The sequence below is a fragment of the Myxocyprinus asiaticus genome, chromosome 20 (assembly GCF_019703515.2).
Source record: "Myxocyprinus asiaticus isolate MX2 ecotype Aquarium Trade chromosome 20, UBuf_Myxa_2, whole genome shotgun sequence".
NCBI lineage: Eukaryota > Metazoa > Chordata > Actinopteri > Cypriniformes > Catostomidae > Myxocyprinus > Myxocyprinus asiaticus.
In genome coordinates, this window is record NC_059363.1 from 18,109,343 (window position 1) to 18,127,228 (window position 17,886).

The 17,886-nt window shown below is 42.1% G+C and overlaps 1 protein-coding gene across 1 annotated transcript in view; it reads left to right on the plus strand.

Annotated features, from left to right (window-relative positions):
* Positions 1-660: 660 nt before the first annotated feature.
* Positions 661-17,886, plus strand: part of dlgap2a (discs, large (Drosophila) homolog-associated protein 2a) — a 142,095-nt gene continuing 124,869 nt past the window's right edge. The window contains exon 1 of the mRNA XM_051646068.1: positions 661-682. The gene's annotated coding sequence lies outside the window, so the exon portion shown is untranslated. The remainder of the gene's footprint in view (positions 683-17,886) is intronic.

Here is a 17,886-nt window from a genome sequence, read left to right on the forward strand (position 1 = left end):
TAAGAATTTTTTTAATAATAATTTTTTTTTTTTTTTTTTGCATCATATTGCTAATCAGTCTCGCCATAATACATCTGTAACAAGGTAAAAGGGAAAGGAGGAGGCGAGAACTGGATGAAGCATCAAAGTAATATTTTTTAAACAAAAAGACACAAACATAAACACATACAGGGCAGCTGCCTGTAGCTCTCTCTCTGACGAACCTCCACCTTGTCGGCTTGATTAGCCTGATTGGGGCCGGGCATGTGTCATCACGGCCCGGCCCGGCCCTGCCCTCCTCCTTGCCACAACATCTGAATGTGTTTGCATTTCAGCTGTAAATGTGTGTGTGTGTGTGTGTGTGTGCTGAGTGTATATACTGTAACCTTGTGCGTTTAAATTATTATAATTTTTTTTAAAGACGCGTATAATTGGATTCTAAAGTGTTTTAGGATTTTGTATTTCCAGGCCACATTAAGACTGATTATTAAGTGAATCACAATGCTGGTGGGAACAAAACAAATGCATTAGTCTAATTATGATGACTCCTTTTTTATGTAGAATTTAGAAAATTTAGCTTTAAACATCCTGATGTTGGTGTTTAAATCATGCAGGGTATGTGAAAGTTTCTTCAAACTTCTCTCTCTCTTTTGCTTTTCTGATTCTATAGAGTCACAGTGCACATTGTGTGGTGAGACCGAAGGTGAGTGTGTTCCTCATCTCCTCAGCAAAGCTTCTGCTATCTCAGGGGTCGGGAACCTATGGCTCGCGAGCCACAAGTGGCTCTTTGTTAAAATTCAAGTGGCTTGCCGGGTGTCTCACCATTCACCAACACATGATCGTTTAAAACTCTTTAGAGATAATGTTCCTGCAGAAAGTGTGGGTGGGATTGCAAAATTTGAAGTCAATGACACTGTTTTGATTTCCTTTCTCCCGAATTTGTCGTACAGCCTACTCCTGGTGAACAAGGTTTGAAATGAACACCCGCCAAATGCGGATTTTTCATGCAGAGTATTTTGCTGATGTACCAGCCACTGTGGAAGGCGACCTGTAAGACTTCTCGGAGTGATATATTACAAGAAATTAGACACAAAAATGCGTGTTTGACAAAACGTGTGATTATATTTTGAAGAACAAATGAAAGAAAAGCCACCGATGTGCATCTAATTTGATGTGTGCGTGCAGTGAGCTCCGCTGTTCACGAGTGCAATGAAAACGCTTCAAGACGCACACATGCATAGAGTTCTGGGCCTCGTTTCCCAATAACTATTGATCTTAGCTGTTAAGAGCATTTTCTGCGAGCGATTTTATGAACGTTCGTTATTTTTTATGTGCACCCAGGGTATGAAATAGCACCCGCCACAATTCAATTGCAACGAGGCTCAATCCAGTTCGCGAACTCCTCGTTCAAATGCAGGTACTTCATGCGCGAGTAATTTTGCTCATCTACCCGCAACAGGTGGGAGACCTGTAAGACGTCTCAGAGTGACACATGACAAGAAATGCTGTTAGTCAAAAAGGTGCTTGAAGAAACACACTTTATTATATTTTTTAAAACAGACAAAAGAAAAGCCGTCAATGCTCGTGTCTGATTCGCTGTTTGTTCAGAGGCGTGGAACAAGTGCATGTAAAGAGTTATCACTCCTTTTTCTCTGTTTCATTTGACTGAAAACTGTTTGCAAGGATAATGTAGTCTATAAGAATGCTGCAAATGATCTCCGATCATCTCGTGAGGTGCTGTGAGTTTAGTTTGCTTTATTTCCACGGAGCAGTTTGCTCTTGTGAACGCAACTCTGCAGGTTCAGTAATATTTACAGGTATCTTTGTATTAAAGAAACAAAGATGAAAGTGATTACATCATAAAATAATACAAGATACATTCACCTTGAGCCTAAAATTTAGTTCTATTTTGTTTTCTTTAGGCAGCATAATCTGTATTACCAAAATGCAATACAAACATATTCGATAAGAACACACATTTGGCAGCATTTTTTGGGAACACAAGGGAATTTATTAGACTTATTTGTTATGATGATTATTATAATTATCTTTACATTTATAATTGTCTTTAGTTCTTAATTTGTAGGCTATTAGTACTTTTTCACCTGGTATCATTGATGGATGCTTGTGTGATAGCAAATGGGGCCATTGAAGATGGTAAATGTTTGGATTTGGGGAGGTGGTTGTATATAAGATTTTTTTAATAATTTCGTTATTTTAATTGCTTTTTTCGTTTAGTTTAAAATGCAATTTGGATTTAGAAATGTCGATTGTTTAAGTTTTTCCTGTTTCAATAAATTAATGTATTTTTTAAAGCAAAATCAATAAAGCAAAAATATTCACCGATGTTGACCATATAATCGGATATCGCGATATTTTAAAGGCGATTATCGTTAAAATATTTTTTACATATCGCCCAGCCCAAAAGGTTTTAAGAACAATTGTAAAATGAAGTAAATTTATGGAGACCCACACAAACACATGCACTCAATTCCATATTGCAACATGTTACCTATTAATTTTTGCATATTTGTTTGTTTTTGTGTTTTTGAGTAGTCTATGGGCAATATAAACATTTTATTTTATAGAAAAACGTTGTTTTTGAAAATAGTAAATTATTTGTTTGTGCTATGGCTCTTTCAAAAAAATGCATCAATCAAAAATTTAAAAATTGGCTCCTTAGTGAAAAAGGTTTCCAACCCCTGTGCTAACTCATCAGATCTCTGTCTGTTTGTGTGTGTTCCAGGTAGTTAACACTTAACCCAGACTTTGTGTTTGTGTGCTCTATTGGCATGATGGGGGAGTTCTGAAAGCACAACTGCTGATCTGCTTTTAATGCTTAAATTCATCATGATGCTGAGCTGCTTGCGGTCATTATGTTGCGATTCCTCTCTGCTTGCATCATTACAGTTGGCTGTGCTTCAACAGAAACATTACTGCATCTCTCTGCTTCATCCTGCTGCTCTGCTAACATGACTGATTCACAAACATATTGAGCAGGAGTACAGCTAATCTGCTTTAATTTCTACATCCTCTCTCCCATCCCGCATTCTTCCTCCTCTTTCCCACTTATTCTTTCTTTCTTTCTGTGGAGGTGGGGCCGTGGTTGAGCGCCAGCTTGTGAATGGAGAGCAAGATCGGGAGATGAGAAAGGTAAGGATCATCATCTGTCATTGATTTTCTCTAACAGCTGCTTGTCATTGCAGTGAGAGTTGGAGAGGGATTTAAGAGCGAGCCAGATGCCAGAGAGGGAGAGAGCTGCACATGCACACCGAGAGCGTGTTTATTAAAGTCTGCTGAAAAGCGAGTTTTGAGTTGGAAAAATAAAATTACCTTTCGAGTTGGATTTTGCCATCTCCCGCTTCCTTCTTTCCCCTCCTTGTGAACTTGTTACACTGGTGCCGAAACCCAGGACTTAAGGAGGAGTGTAACAAGTTCACAAGGAGGGGAAAGAAGGAAGCGGGAGACAGCAAAATCCAACTCAAAAGGTAATTTTATTTTTCCAACTCAAAACTCACTTTTCAGCGGACTTTAATAAACACACTCTTGGGGTGGGTGTGTGCGTGTGCAGCTCTCTCTCCCTCTCTGGCATCTGGCTCGCTCTTAAATACCTCTCCAACTCTCTCTGCAATGACAAGCATCTGTTAGAGATAATCAGTGACAGGTGATGATCCTTACTGTTCTCATCTACCAATCTTGCTCTCCATTCACAAGCTGGCACTCAAAAACGCCCCCACCTCCACACTTTCTTTCTTTCACCCCTTCCTTCTTTCCTTCCTCCTTTCTCTCCCATCACTTCCTTCCTTCCTCCCACTTTCTTTCCACCATCTCTTTCTTTCTTTCTTCCACCCCTTCCTTCTTTCCTTACTCATTTCTCTCCCCATCACTTCCTTCCTTCCTTCCTTCCTTCCTTCTACTTTCCACCATCTCTTTCTTTCTTTCTTTCACCCCTTCCTTCTTTCCTTCCTTATTTCTCTCCCCATCACTTCTTTCCTTCCTTCCTCCTGCTTTCTTTTTCTATTTGTCTCAGTACTCTAATACTTTTATACATTTTATTCTATGCTTTCCTTTGTTCTGAGCCGAGAGTCATTCAGATTTTGTGTTTTTCATGTTCTTTTAAATGTAATCGGTGCTGGATTATGAGTGATTCAGGGTGCGAGTCAGTATGAAAGATGAGATGATAATTTTTAAATGCTTGGCTGCACCAAGAGTAAAATTATCATGAAAACAGATGGAAACTAATGTTTTCACCATAATCTACACAAACATAAATTTATCTGCTGAGATCAGATACAGCACCAAGACAAATTTGTGAAGCATAGAAACATTCCTCACCCTGCTCAGACAAAATTGCACCTCTTGGACCTGAACGATTTGTTTAGCGGTGTAGTTTAGCTGTATTTTTTATAACATTAGGTAAAAATTGTGAAAAAAGGTCTGATTAAATTTTTTAACTTATTATTCTGTTTTAACTGACAATAAATAAGCATTGACGTATCTAAATATGTACTTGCTTATTTCTAAAGCTCAATTGTATTTTACATTAGACATTACCTCATGCTGCCATGGAAGCCTGTCTGAAACGGTTTCCTTCGGAAGCTGGCCTAGGTTCCAGACACAGCCATGGTGGTTCTAGCAGCTTAGAAAAAGCTGACCTTTTGGGAATTTTACACAGTGCTGTCTCCAGTGTTTACAGAGAGTCGTGCAAAACCACTCATTGAGCAGCAGTTTTGTGGCTGGAATTATCTTGTTAATGAGATCATGGCTAGACGTGTCCTGAAAGGCCACAATTACTTATATAATACTCCCTAGAACATTGTGCATGATGGACCTAAAAGGCCACAATAACTGCAGATCACGCTGGGTCCCACTCTGGTCAGATAAGAACAAGGAAGCAAAGTTACAGTGGGCAATCGAAAGTGAAACTATATATAGATAGTATGTATATAGATCTTTATTAATGACCTTTTAATGAACTGCTGTTCTCAACAATAATGTAAGTAGGTCATTAATAGAGAACTATATACAGGCTACTGAAAGTCTACTGAACGTTTGTTGAAATGCTGTTTACTAGCTATAGCAAGTTAGTCGATAAGCTGTTATTTTGCTGCCGTTATACAGGCTATTGATAGTCTACTGAATGTTTGTTGAAACACTGTTTACTATAACAAGCCAGTTGATAAGTCACTTATAGTCAGTTAAATATCTACTTGGTACCATCCAAATAAAGTGTTACCTGGAAAAGTGTCACCAGACCTGGCAATGGTGCAGATTCTGCTGTGAACATACTCTGCATTTATCCATGGTAATAGTTAATTACTTTTTTTCTGGTGAGCAATAAGGCTAGGCTGGTCCACCTGCTAGACCAGCATCAGACCAGCACTAACCAGCATGGACTAGCATGGAAATTAATGCTGGTCTAAGCCGATCTTTTTACCAAGGGTAGAAAGTGAGAAAGTGTTGGATTTTTCAAAAAAGAAAAGAGAACGAGATACAGGATGACAGTTTGCTATGCCAGAGTCCAAACTCTCATCAAAACCTGCACTTCATCCAAGTGGCAGTAGAGAGGTTTGGGAGGCTGGTGGCAGGCACAGTCCCAGTGTGGGTCAGAGTTAAACAGCTGGAAGAAATCTATAACTGCAAAAACACAGAAAGCACACAGGCTGAGAGCAGTGTATCTTAGAATGCTGCAGTCTGACAGGACCGCAAAGAGAACATTCTGAGAATCAGGAAATGTGACTTCAGCAGAAATTTCATCTTAACATTAGTCCGAGTATCACTGAACCGTAGTTAAGCTGTAGCTATTTTCTGTGTGCTATTTGTAATGTTGGCAGTCAAATTAATTTATCAATTTATGCAGGATAACAACCCAGCGTCATTATGTAGTCAAAATATTTTGGTTGATAACAGCACAAACTCTAGGTGGAATATTTTCATGTTCAGACAGTCATTTAAAGGGATTGTTCACTATCATCATTTATTTACCCTCATATTGTTCAAAACCAGTATTATTTCTTTCTTTGATGGAACACAAAAGGAAATGTTAAACAGAATGTTAGCCTCGGTCACCATTTAATTTCATTGTATAGAAAAAAAGAAGCAATGTAAGTGACTGAGAGGCTAACATTTTGCCTAACATTATTTTTGGGTGAACTTTCTCTTTAACAGTAAATTATACAGAGCCGCTTTATTTCGCTGCAGTTTTTATGTCTTAAACATCAAACCACACACCACAGTCTAATTTGAACAGTAGGCTCTGGTAGCATTTCAACCAAGACTAAAGACATCTTCACTAGATTCAAAACTAACCTGTATCCCCGACTACTCAGACTATTAAGATGTCCTTATTCTTCTCAGTTACATTGAAGAGCTGCACTCTTCCATACAATGAAAGTGAAGGAAGACTAGGGGCTGTCAAGCTCCAAAAAGGAAAAAAGTCACCATAAAAGTAGCCAATACGAGTTGTGTGCTACTGTATTTTCAAAGTCTTATGAAACCAAACAATGGCTTTGTGTAAGGAACAGATTGAAATTTGAAATCAGATTGACATTTTAGTCACTGAAAATCTTGCTTCACAGTCGTAGTAAACATTTACTTTAATTTTCATTCAATTTGTTCTAAAGGGGGGCTGTGTGAAAGTGTGGGTGTGTGTATGTGTTTGTGATCTTAAAGCTGTAGAAAATTCTTACCTCTCTTTGTTATTGTTGATATTTCTTCTTTTTTTCTTCATCCTTTGTTTTTTTTTTTAATTTCCAAGCTCTTTAAGTGTCTCCTTGCTTTGCTTTTTTGTTGTGTTGGCAGAAATCTTGCCCGCTGTGTTGCCAAGGGAAACGAGTGTCTACACTGTAAACAAGCTTTTTATCCTGACCCTGCTCCAGAGCTGGTTCACACTTTGTGTGAACCACAGGGCATTTATTGAATTTGTTGGCAGGAAAACAAGTTGGCACTCAAGACTTGACACTAACTTCTTTCCTATATGGATTTTTCTAGCTTTTAAGAAACGTACATTGCAGATAATACATATTATCAAACTAATTTTAACTATTGAAGGTGCTGTAAGCATTTAGTTTTGATGTCCCTTCTACCTGACAGATATCACTGAAATAGGTGACCTGAGAAAATACACCAATGACAGCCTTTGGCTCTGTAAACAGCAAAAAAAAAAAAAAAAAAAAAAAAAAAAAAAAAAAAAAAAAAGAGCAGCCCATAAAGTTTTTATTTTTTAGCAAAAACTGGCCAATCAAATCCTCTCTGCAAGCGAATACTTTGTGTGGATTTGCTGATATCAGGTTTACTGAAATGTCTTTGAAGAGTTTAAGAAATGGTGTAAGTTTGCAATAAAAAATAAAAACACTCACAGAACCTTAAAGATGCACTCAATATTTTTATTATCATTAAAAAAGTTTTAACTTACCCCTTAAAACATTTTGAACTGTTGAAAAATGTTTAATATCAAGTACACTCAAGATGAATAATCCAGTAATATCAGTAGCCTATAATAAAAGCTGCTTTAGAGCACTTTACATTGAGCGTGTCACCTCATTGGTGCCACCATGCGGAGATAACATGACTGCCTCTCATTTATTGGACACTTTTGCTCACGGGATGAATTACTGCAAATAGCACATTTCTAAAATGACATCAATAAAAACCATTGCTTTTGTGTGATGCATCCATAGTTGTCTGTATAATTCCAAGACATATCAGCCTGAGCAACATAAAAGACACGGATAAATAAATCATGTATATTTACATTATAAAGCAAATAGGCTGTTCCTTAGTGGACAGTGGACAGGAATTGACATTAGTATTGTGTCATAACACAGTGAATTTCCACTTATGATCAAATCTGGCTCTCTCATTAGTCACCATTCAGACAATAATAAAGAGGTGGAGAGAGATCTGGTGTGTATCCTGCCCTGTCCTCACTTTCTCTTCATATCAAATGTATGCATGCTCCGTCAGCCTGTTCCTGCCCCATAGCTATCTGTAATAGTATTACACACTAATGCACACTCCCTCTGTGGGCAGATACATCAATTTACACTGAATTGGGCAGCATAGATTTTTAATTTCAAAAATCTATTTACACCGATTAGTGGGGAGACGGACAGGATGTCTGCCAAACACTGACTGAGGACTAAAACCAAGATCTGGGATCTGTCTGTCCGTAAACTGAAGCCTTTGAAGGCTGAGCTTTGTCTAAGGGGCCGGTTTTACAGCTTTTACAGGAGAAACATTGACTTTTATTAATCTATTTAAGCTGTTTATTTTTCTGTACCAGCTTTAAACTGCATAGTGCACTGTTTATCTCCAGTCACTGGGAGATTTCTCTTGATCTCTCACCTCCAGGTTGAGCAGTCATACATTCTTGCAGTTCCTGATGCTGGAGAGCAAGAAAATTTTAATGTATTTCACATAAAGCACAGGCATTGCTTCCCAGCATTTTAAAAATAAGAATGTAATAAGTGGTCGACCGATAGGGTTTTTTTTAATTGGCCGATGCTGATGTCGATATCCAGAGAGCAGGGTGGCAGATATAATGCCAATATAAAATCACAGATATAGTAAATAACATATACATAAAGCTGTTTAAAAAAAATGAATAAACTCTTATTTAACACTATATTTACTTATAATTTCACATAAAACTTAAAACTTGTAAAAAGAATCTTTAAAAAAATAAATGTTTTTAATGTTAGATAGCAGTTTATTCTGATTTTTGTTTAGTCATTCAATTGTTAATATATTAGGAAGTAAATAACAAGGCACACAGTTGTCTATAGCAACCATAGATTGCACGTGTACATTAGCAATCACATTTTCTCACAAAAGAAGAATCAAACCAATTGTACATATTGTTCTTACATTTACTTAGTGCACGTGATGTGCTTTTATTTTGATGTTGCATTCACGCACTTGTGAGGATCCAGCAAACAGTTTACACAGCCCAGATCACCTGCATGGATTTTTACGGACTGACCGTCATGCAACATTCGTAAATCAGAAGAACTGAGTTTTGATCCAGGCTGATGGAAGAAATTATATGAACGCTCGACAGAAAGAAAATGCTGGATTTTCGTGAGGTTCGTGAATTACCTCTGTTCAAACAAGCTATACGCATATTTGCAGATGGTATATGATATTAGTTTATTGATATTTGCCTATTCACTATTAGACAAGACATTTAAAAGTTACAGGGAACTGTTGAGGGGAGAGAGAGAGAGAGAGAGAGAGAGAGAGAGAGAGAGAGAGAGAGTGAAACACGTGAGCACTTTATCATTATGAGCTCATACGCATCTGTCGCCGCTCTGATATGGGGACCATTTAAATGAGACTGTGGTCTATTATTGTAGTAACACGATGGCACGTAACAACAAAACAAATGATTGGTCATTTAGATATCTCAGATGGCTCCTTCACATGCAAGCAAGCGATTCTCCGCACCCTCGCTGCCTTAAATTGGCCAAACGGGAATTATTGGCTCATGCTGATAATTAAAATATTCAGAATATCGAATGATTTATCGACCACTAAGTGTAATATCTCTGAAGTAAATCCAGGAGCAGAGGATTCTACAGATAACTTCCTGGTTACTTGCGTAACCTCCGTTCCCTGATGGAGGGAACGAGACGTTGTGTCGATGTAGTGACACTAGGGGTCACTCTTGGGAGCCCAAAATACCTCTGGTCTTTGATAAAAGCCAATGAAAATTGGCAAGTGGTATTTGCATGCCGGTCCCCCGGACATACGGGTATAAAAGGACCTGGTGTGCAACCACTCAATCAGGTTTTATACTAAGGAGCCGAGACAAGGTCCGGCCATTTCAGCGGGTAGTTCAGCATTGTGGCAGGAGGGACACAACGTCTCGTTCCCTCCATCAGGGAACGGAGGTTACGCAAGTAACCATGACGTTCCCTATCTGTCACTCACTCGACGTTGTGTCGATGTAGTGACACTAGGGGTCCCTATACAAAATGACGCAATTGGCTGAACTGTGTTACGTGAACTGGCGGTGTGTGATGGGCAGACAACTGTGTGCCTCGTAGCCAGCACACCAGGCCAACACGTAACCTCCCCCAACATAGTTATGAGTGTCGAACGGCCCTTTGGGGACAAGTCAACTACCCAAAAGATAGAGACAGACTAACCCAGTCGTGGCCTCTTTTCCCCTTCTTTTTTCCACTCCCTAAAAAACCAGGGGGATTATCCGACTGGGCCGCCAGGTCTAGTCGGGGGGTGTCCCTCCCAAGGGGAGGACACCGCGGAGACCACACCTCGCCCAAAGAGAGAGGGGGATATTTAAGTGGAAAATACGTCACATGGTCTTGCTGACCATGTGGAGAAGTCTCATGGTAGATCCTACCCAACGGGGGAGGAGTTACTACAAACATGGAGACTGTGGCAGAAGGGGCTCTGCCCAAGGAAGACGCAGTTTGCCAACAGGGAAACGAATTAGTGGAAGATATACATCGAATGGGGTTACCTTACAGGGAACCGCCACATGCGGAGCACCCACCCAAGAACAGCTGGTGGCCACCGCTGAGGATGCCATATGCCCCAGGAGCCTCTGAAAGAGTTTTAGTGGAACCACTGTTTTCTGTTTGAATGCCTTCAAACAGGTCAGCACCGACTGTGCGTGCTTGTTCGTGAGGCGCGCTGTCAAGGAGACTGAGTCCAACTCCAAACCGAGAAAAGAGATGCTCTGAACCGGGAGGAGCATGCTCTTTTCCCAGTTGACCCGAAGCCCTAATCGGCTGAGTTGCGAGAGCACCAAGTCCCTGTGTGTACACATCATGTCCAGAGAGTGAGCTAGGATTAGCCAGTCGTCGAGATAGTTGAGATTGCGAATGCCCACTTCCCTTAATGGGGCAAGAGCTGCCTCTGCGACCTTCGTGAAGACACGAGGGGACAAGGACAGGCCGAAAGGGAGGACCTTGTACTGACATGCCTGACCCTCGAATGCAAACCGCAGGAAGGGTCCGTGTCGAGGTATATTCGAGACATGAAAGTACGGGTACTTCAGGTCTACCGCTACGAACCAATCTTGATGCCGGATGCTCGCCAGAATGCGTTTTTGCGTCAGCATCTTGAACGGGAGTCTGTGTAAAGCCCGGTTCAGTACTCGCAGGTCCAAGATTGGCCGCAACCCACCGCCTTTTTTTGGTATGATGAAGTAGGGGCTGTAAAACCCCTTCTTCATCTCGGCCGGAGGGACAGGTTCTATTGCACCCTTCCATAGGAGGGTGGCGATCTCCGCACGCAAGGTAGCAGCGTTTTCGTCCTTCTCCAAGGTGAAGTGGATACTGAAATCGCGTAGCCGAGTCGAATGGTCCGGACCAGCCATCGCGACGGATTGGAAAGCGCAAGCCACGCATCCAAGTTCTGCGCGAGAGGGACCAAAGGGACAACGTTGTCGGATGTACTGGCAGGTGGGGCCTCGCGGCGGGGCAGAGCTCGAGGTGCCACACCATGTCGTGTTCGTGCTGAGTCTAGGGGCATCGAAGCACTTACCTGGCTCCTTGTGACCACCCCCGGAACAGCCTGGGACGGGGGAGGAAGAGGCCTGTCCTCGCAACCCATGGAGACTGTCACATCGGGGGCGGATGTGTGCCACAACTGGGCACACAGGGGCGGGGAGACCGCCGCTGGAGCGCCAATCCTGCAAGGGAAAAAAGGTGGACGGTGGTCGTGATGACGACCATGCACACTGGGTATGTGACCCAGGGAAGGAGGAAACCGCTCTTTTGCCGAACTGTTGGGTACTGCAGCCACTTGGGCATGTGGCGAAATCAAATGAAAAGGCAAAAAAAGATTCTCCACCCGGCCCTCCACTGGGGGATGGAGTGGTCTTACTACCAGCTCCAATGCACTGGGTTTCATCGACCCTGGGTCGCCCATCTCAGGGGTGCTTTGATGACCTTTGTGGGTTCTTGGCGGCCGGCCGTGAGACGGGTGGCGTCTGCTTCCTGCGGTGGGCTCCACGCCGGGGCCGGACCGAAGGGGCGGGCTGCGGCAGAGCCGGTGCAGTCACCGCAGGGGGACGCCCTTGGTGACGAGCTGATTGGGTGCGGGATTTTGAGCCACGCCGGGGCAGGATATTCCGGATAGCCTCCGTCTGCTGCTTCACCGTCGAGAACTGCTGGGCAAAGTCCTCGACGTTGTTGCTGAATAGGCCAGCCTGGGAGATGGGGGCAGCAAGGAACCGTGTCTTTTTGGCCTCACCCATCTCTACCAGGTTGAGCCAAAGGTGACGCTCCTGGAGCACTAATGTAGACACCGTGACCTTCGTCGCTCGGAGAGCGAGGTCGATCGCCGAGCGGAGTTCCTGCATCAGATCTGGGGCGGAACTACCCTTGTGCAGTTCTTTTAGCGCCTTGGCTTGGTGGACCTGCAGGAGAGCCATGGCATGCAGGGCAGAGGTGGCTTGTCCAGCAGCGCTGTAGGCTTTGGCCGTCAGGAACGACGTGGACCTACAGGGCTTGGACAGGAGCTTTGGGCATCCATGCCAGGTGGCGGTGCTTTGTGGGCATAGGTGCACCGCGAACGCCTTATCCACGAAAAAAAAATAAAAATTTAGCCGTATAGCCCCTTGCCGCCCTGCCATCGAGGGTAGTGAGGGCGGGGGAACTGAGAAATCGGGACCGGGCAGTAAAAGGTGCCTCCCACGATTTTGTCAGCTCCTCGTGCACTTCCAGGAAGAAAGGCACTGGAGCGGGGCGCGGCTGCTTTGAGCGGCACCGCGAGCCCAGGAACCAATCATCAAGCCGCGAGGGTTCAGGGGAGAACGGAGGGTTCCACTCTAGCCCGACGCTCGTGGCCGCCCGGGAAAGCATGTCCGTCATCTCTGCATCAGCCTGTGACTGGGCAATCGTCCCCGAAGGGGGGAGCACAGCTGAGGCTTCTGCGTCCGACAGGACAAGCCCGCTCTCCGATACTGCGCTCGAGAGCTCATCAGCTTTGTGGGCTCCGAACAAGAGGTCGAACTCGCCGTGAGACAGCTGGCGGACTCATCTGGAAGCCCGATCGGGGCAGACGAGCGAGCTGGGGAATGGGAGGTCCGTGGGGGGATACCCAGCAGAGGCGGTTCCATTGGGGTCCCCAAATCGTCCCCAGTGCTAGTCACGCTGGCCTCAAACTCGTAGGTAGAAGGACCGAGGCGGGGAGCCGCTGGGGTGGCTTGCTTTCTTATGAAAGCAAGTTGCGACCGCAACATTGCCATGGTCATGTTCTCGCAGTGAGAACATGAACCATCCACGAACGCTACCTCCGTGTTGGTCGCGCCCAGACACGAAAGACAGCGATCGTGACCGTCTGAAGTTGAGAGGTAATGACCGCAACCAGGAATAACATACAATCGGAAAGGCATCTTTAAAAAGATGCGTCTTTAAAAAGACGTTCCGTGTGTGCCGCTCTTTTAGAGAAATATACTCTTTCAGGAAAATATACTCTCTTTTTCTGCCTAAGCGCCCAGGGGCGTTCTCTGCAGTGCACAGGAGGGAGAATCCGCTGAAATGCACCGTCAGATCCAGCAGAGGTGAATGAACAGTTGTGAGAATTCAGCTCAGTGAGCATGACCGTTTGGCTCCGAAGAGAAAATCCTGAATGAGTGGTAGCATACCAGCTCCTTTTATACCCGTATGTCCGGGGGAGTGGCATGCAAATACCACTCGCCAAATTTCATTGGCCTTTTATCAAAGACCAGAGGTGTTTCAGGCTCCCAAGAGTGACCCCTAGTGTCACGTCATCGACACAACGTCGAGTGAGTGACAGATAGGGAACTAAAAGCACAAAACATGTCTGAGTGGAAGCAAAGTCACCTCTGTAAAATGTCACTGAAAGTCTCACTTAAGTCTTTAGGCCATATATAATGCAGCTGCTCAGCAACTTTATTTTGGTGACTTTAAGTGCAATTTAATTTATGTTCTTAAAGGGGTCATGACATACTTTTTTTAATTTATTTTTAATAATTGTATTTATCTTCTCTGAGGTCCACTTATAATGTCAGTCAAGTTTCTTTTTTTTTTTTTTTTTGCGCACCAAAACAGTCATAATTTAATAATATACTGTATGATCATTTTCCACCCTGTCTCAGACCCTCTGTCTAAAAGCTTGGTTTAAAGCTATATGGCCCTTTAAGACTTCAATGTAAACGGCCAATGCTCTGATTGGCTAACTTCGTGCAGTCCCACAAATACAGCCATATTTGAAACTCAATAGAAAGAAATTCAACAAACTTTACATTTTATAAAACTACATTTCAGGGTTAACACAACATATTGTATATCCAACACATTTCATCTGAATGAATAAAAATGTTCCCTAAAGCACAGCAACTATCAAAAAGTCATGACATTTGAAACCTTAATGAATTAAACTGTGTACTCATGCGTCCGGTAGTGTTTAACTGCCGCATCTTTCAGTTCCTTTGCAAAGCTTGAATCATATTTTGACTGGTTCACAAGCAATCCACTCTGATTAGCCAAGAACATACAATCCATGCTGAAATGTTCTGAATAAGCAAATGTAATACAGTCCATGGTGATATTGGATGCTTCAACAGGCCAAGGCAGAGACTCTGGTCTTCACATGAGCGACATCACATCTTTCGTGTGTAAACACACAGAACGGCATGTTTCTCCCAGACAGCGGCAGCAGCTGAATGAGACGCGTTTTTAAAAGTTGCGCTTGTAGAAAGCGGTGCACATCGCCGGAAATGCATCAAAATGATAAGACGTCCATCTAGTTCATGTTTACAAAAGGTAAATGTTTACATGGTCCAGGATGCCTTCAAAACAACAGGAAACAGCGCAGCTCAATGAAACACAATAGAGGTCTCCTATATACAGTTCAATCTTGTTCAAACTCATTATTATGCATCTTGGCGCAAGATGCATAATCATTCCATGCGGCCTGACCACGCACCGGCCAGAATTTTTCACGGACGCGGTCATCGTCTGTGCGCATCATCGGTACATGTGCCGGCCATTGACTCTACTAAAAGAGTATCACAAAGATGATGTAGTGGGTATGCGCCAAATGAAAATGAAAATTCTCTCATCATTTACTCACTCTCATGCCATAGCAGATGTGTATGACTTTCATTGTTCTGCTGAACGTAAACTAAGGTTTTTAGAAGAATATATCAGCTCTGTAGGTCCTCACAATGTGGGTGAATGGGTATCAAAATTTTAATAACCACTCCAGTGGTTAAATCCATATCTTCAGATGTGAAATGATAGGTGTGGGTAAGAAACAGATATATAGTTCAGTAAATTTTTACTATAAATCTCCACTTTCACATTCTACTTTTGTTTTTGGTGATTCACATTCATTGTGCATATCACCACCTACTGGGCAGGGAGGAGGATATATATTAAAAAAGGACTTACATATTGATCTGTTTCTAACCCACATCTATCAGATCGCTTCTGAAGATATATTTTTAACCAATCTTTTGGATCTTCACATTTTATGGATGTGTCTTATGGATCTTTATGTCTCCTTTAGTCTTATGGTTCTTCACATCTGGGATAGCATGAGAGTAAATGATGAGAGAATTTAAATTTTTGGGTGGACTATACCTTTAACTGTTGTGTCATTAAAAATAAATAAATAAATAAATAAATAAATATTGACAACTTTTATTGTGGAATCAACCATTTCAGATAAACCTTCACCCAAACAGCACATAAAAACTGCACAAAACACTTGGTTGCTATTCATGAAATGGATGGTCAGACAGACCCGACCTGTCTAATTGGACAGTTCAGGGCCAGAATAAGCTGCAATGTGGACCAGATTTTATGCTGATAGTGAGCATTGCTCACCTGGCTATGCAAGACTACAATTCAGACAGGTAGCTGAGAGTGCTAAGCTCAGCCTAAAAAGCAAGTAAAATACAATAAAACAGTTGTTCTCGACCTTTTTCACTCTAAAAGGCCCCTCCTATACACCATTTCAAGACAGTTTAAGGAAGTGACGTCTTTTTTTGTTCCTTGAACATATGTTTGTGTTCCAAACAGGATAAATCTCCCTCCAAAGGGTACACTGAAGGGAGAACAGTCATGATAGTCATGCTGTAAGATCGCTTCAAACTGAATTTATAAAAGTGAGAGACTTAATTGCCCTTATTTTTGAGCCCCACACCTTTTAGCCTTTCAAAGCTCTCACAGTGAATGGTAAAGTCTTCAAAGTGCACTATGGTGATCATTTCTGAATGGAACCCACCCTAATTCAAAACAATAGTGGGGGGCGCTTCATTCATAGTGACTTTAACATGATTACTAAGCTCCGCAAGTCATTTACTTTTACATTTAGTCATTTAGCAGATGCTTTTATCCAGAAAAATAGAGACAAGTAAAGTATTTTTATCATTAAAAAAATAAATCCTTACCTTGTCCGCAGGTCATGCTGACAGATTCATTGAACGGCTTCATTGATTATAACAGCAGCGATCCAATATTCCTGAGCTCTCTACTGAGGAAATAATTATAAGCATCTAAACTACGATACCATTTCATCTCCTCTCTTGCATAGACAATCAGTATCAACAACATGTCAGGATAAGTCACTTCAGGTGAAGGTTTCACGTTATTTGAGGAAAATGTTAACTCAGAGCCTTATTAACGGATCCTTTAAACGATTCTGGAAGTGCTTCGGCAATAGTTGTGTTCTTATTCCTTGTTATTGTTAACATGCTTGAAATGGTCTATTGTCTAAGACAATATTCAAGCAAGTTAGATTATTATTAAAGCTAGTTTAGTTCATCTTGAGGCCCTTTGGAAATTTGTTGTGTCCTCCTAGTAGGCCCCACCCCCCTGGTCGAGAATCATTGCTATAAAATACTGATTAACAATTACATAGAAGTTTACCACTTGCTGAAATCCTGTGACGAGTTGAAGTTACAGATGAGTAAGTACACACTTATAGTTTGTACTCACAGTGGCAGGGTTGCTACAGCAGTCTGGGATTCTGATGCCATGTGCATGTGAAGTCAACCATACCTTTTCTTCACTGGCTTCAAGCTCTCTCTATTTCCATTAGATGTGATTTAGATTTTTGCCCACCGGTACTCCATTGCCATGGAAACGGATGATGGCTGTAGGACAGCCACATGTAGCTCATACACCAAGGAATTGTCAGTTGTGTTGTTAGGAATGCCTTGCCTGTTACCTCTAAGATCAAAGCCTGCGCTCTCAGTGATGCAAAGCACTGCACTTCCTGACCGTCCACAAATTGCAGTTTTATAGTTATATGGGACCCAAACACAGTCATTCTGTCATTTTGAAAAGAACACTGATTTTAACTATGATTTTTTCAAACTCTAAACTCTTTTGCTTGTATACCAGAGTAAATAATGTAAATAAATCTTGAAGGAATAAGCTAAGAGGATAAATCATTTCCTCGTTACGACACATTTTTCACTGTTTAGTCCGTCTGTTAGGGTTCTCTCGGAGTCACTAAGGGAGATGTTCTCTGATGTTATCGGCGACCTTTCCAGTTGTGCCGTCTAATGGTATTTAACCAGATTTGGGCCGTGCAAGTCAGACAGCTGTTTTTCCTCAGTGCTGCTACTGTAATTGAATCTATCCAGCTCTGTATTCTGTGTGGTGGTTCTGCTGAGACATATCTGTCCCACACAGTAAGATGAAGATTATAGATGCAACCCAGGCATCGATCTCAGCTGCCGTCTGACATGCCTATATAAGTAGATTGAAGTTTGGTTTTGAGGCCAGCTGAAGGTAATCTGTTCTAGAGAGATATTTTATAATATCTCTGTCCTAAGAGATTTTTTTGCAAAACATGGATAAACATTGTTAATCAGTGGATTTTATGAGATTTAAAGCCCCAACATTGTACCTAAACATCTAACCTACAACATATTTGCACAGTAAGTGCGAACAC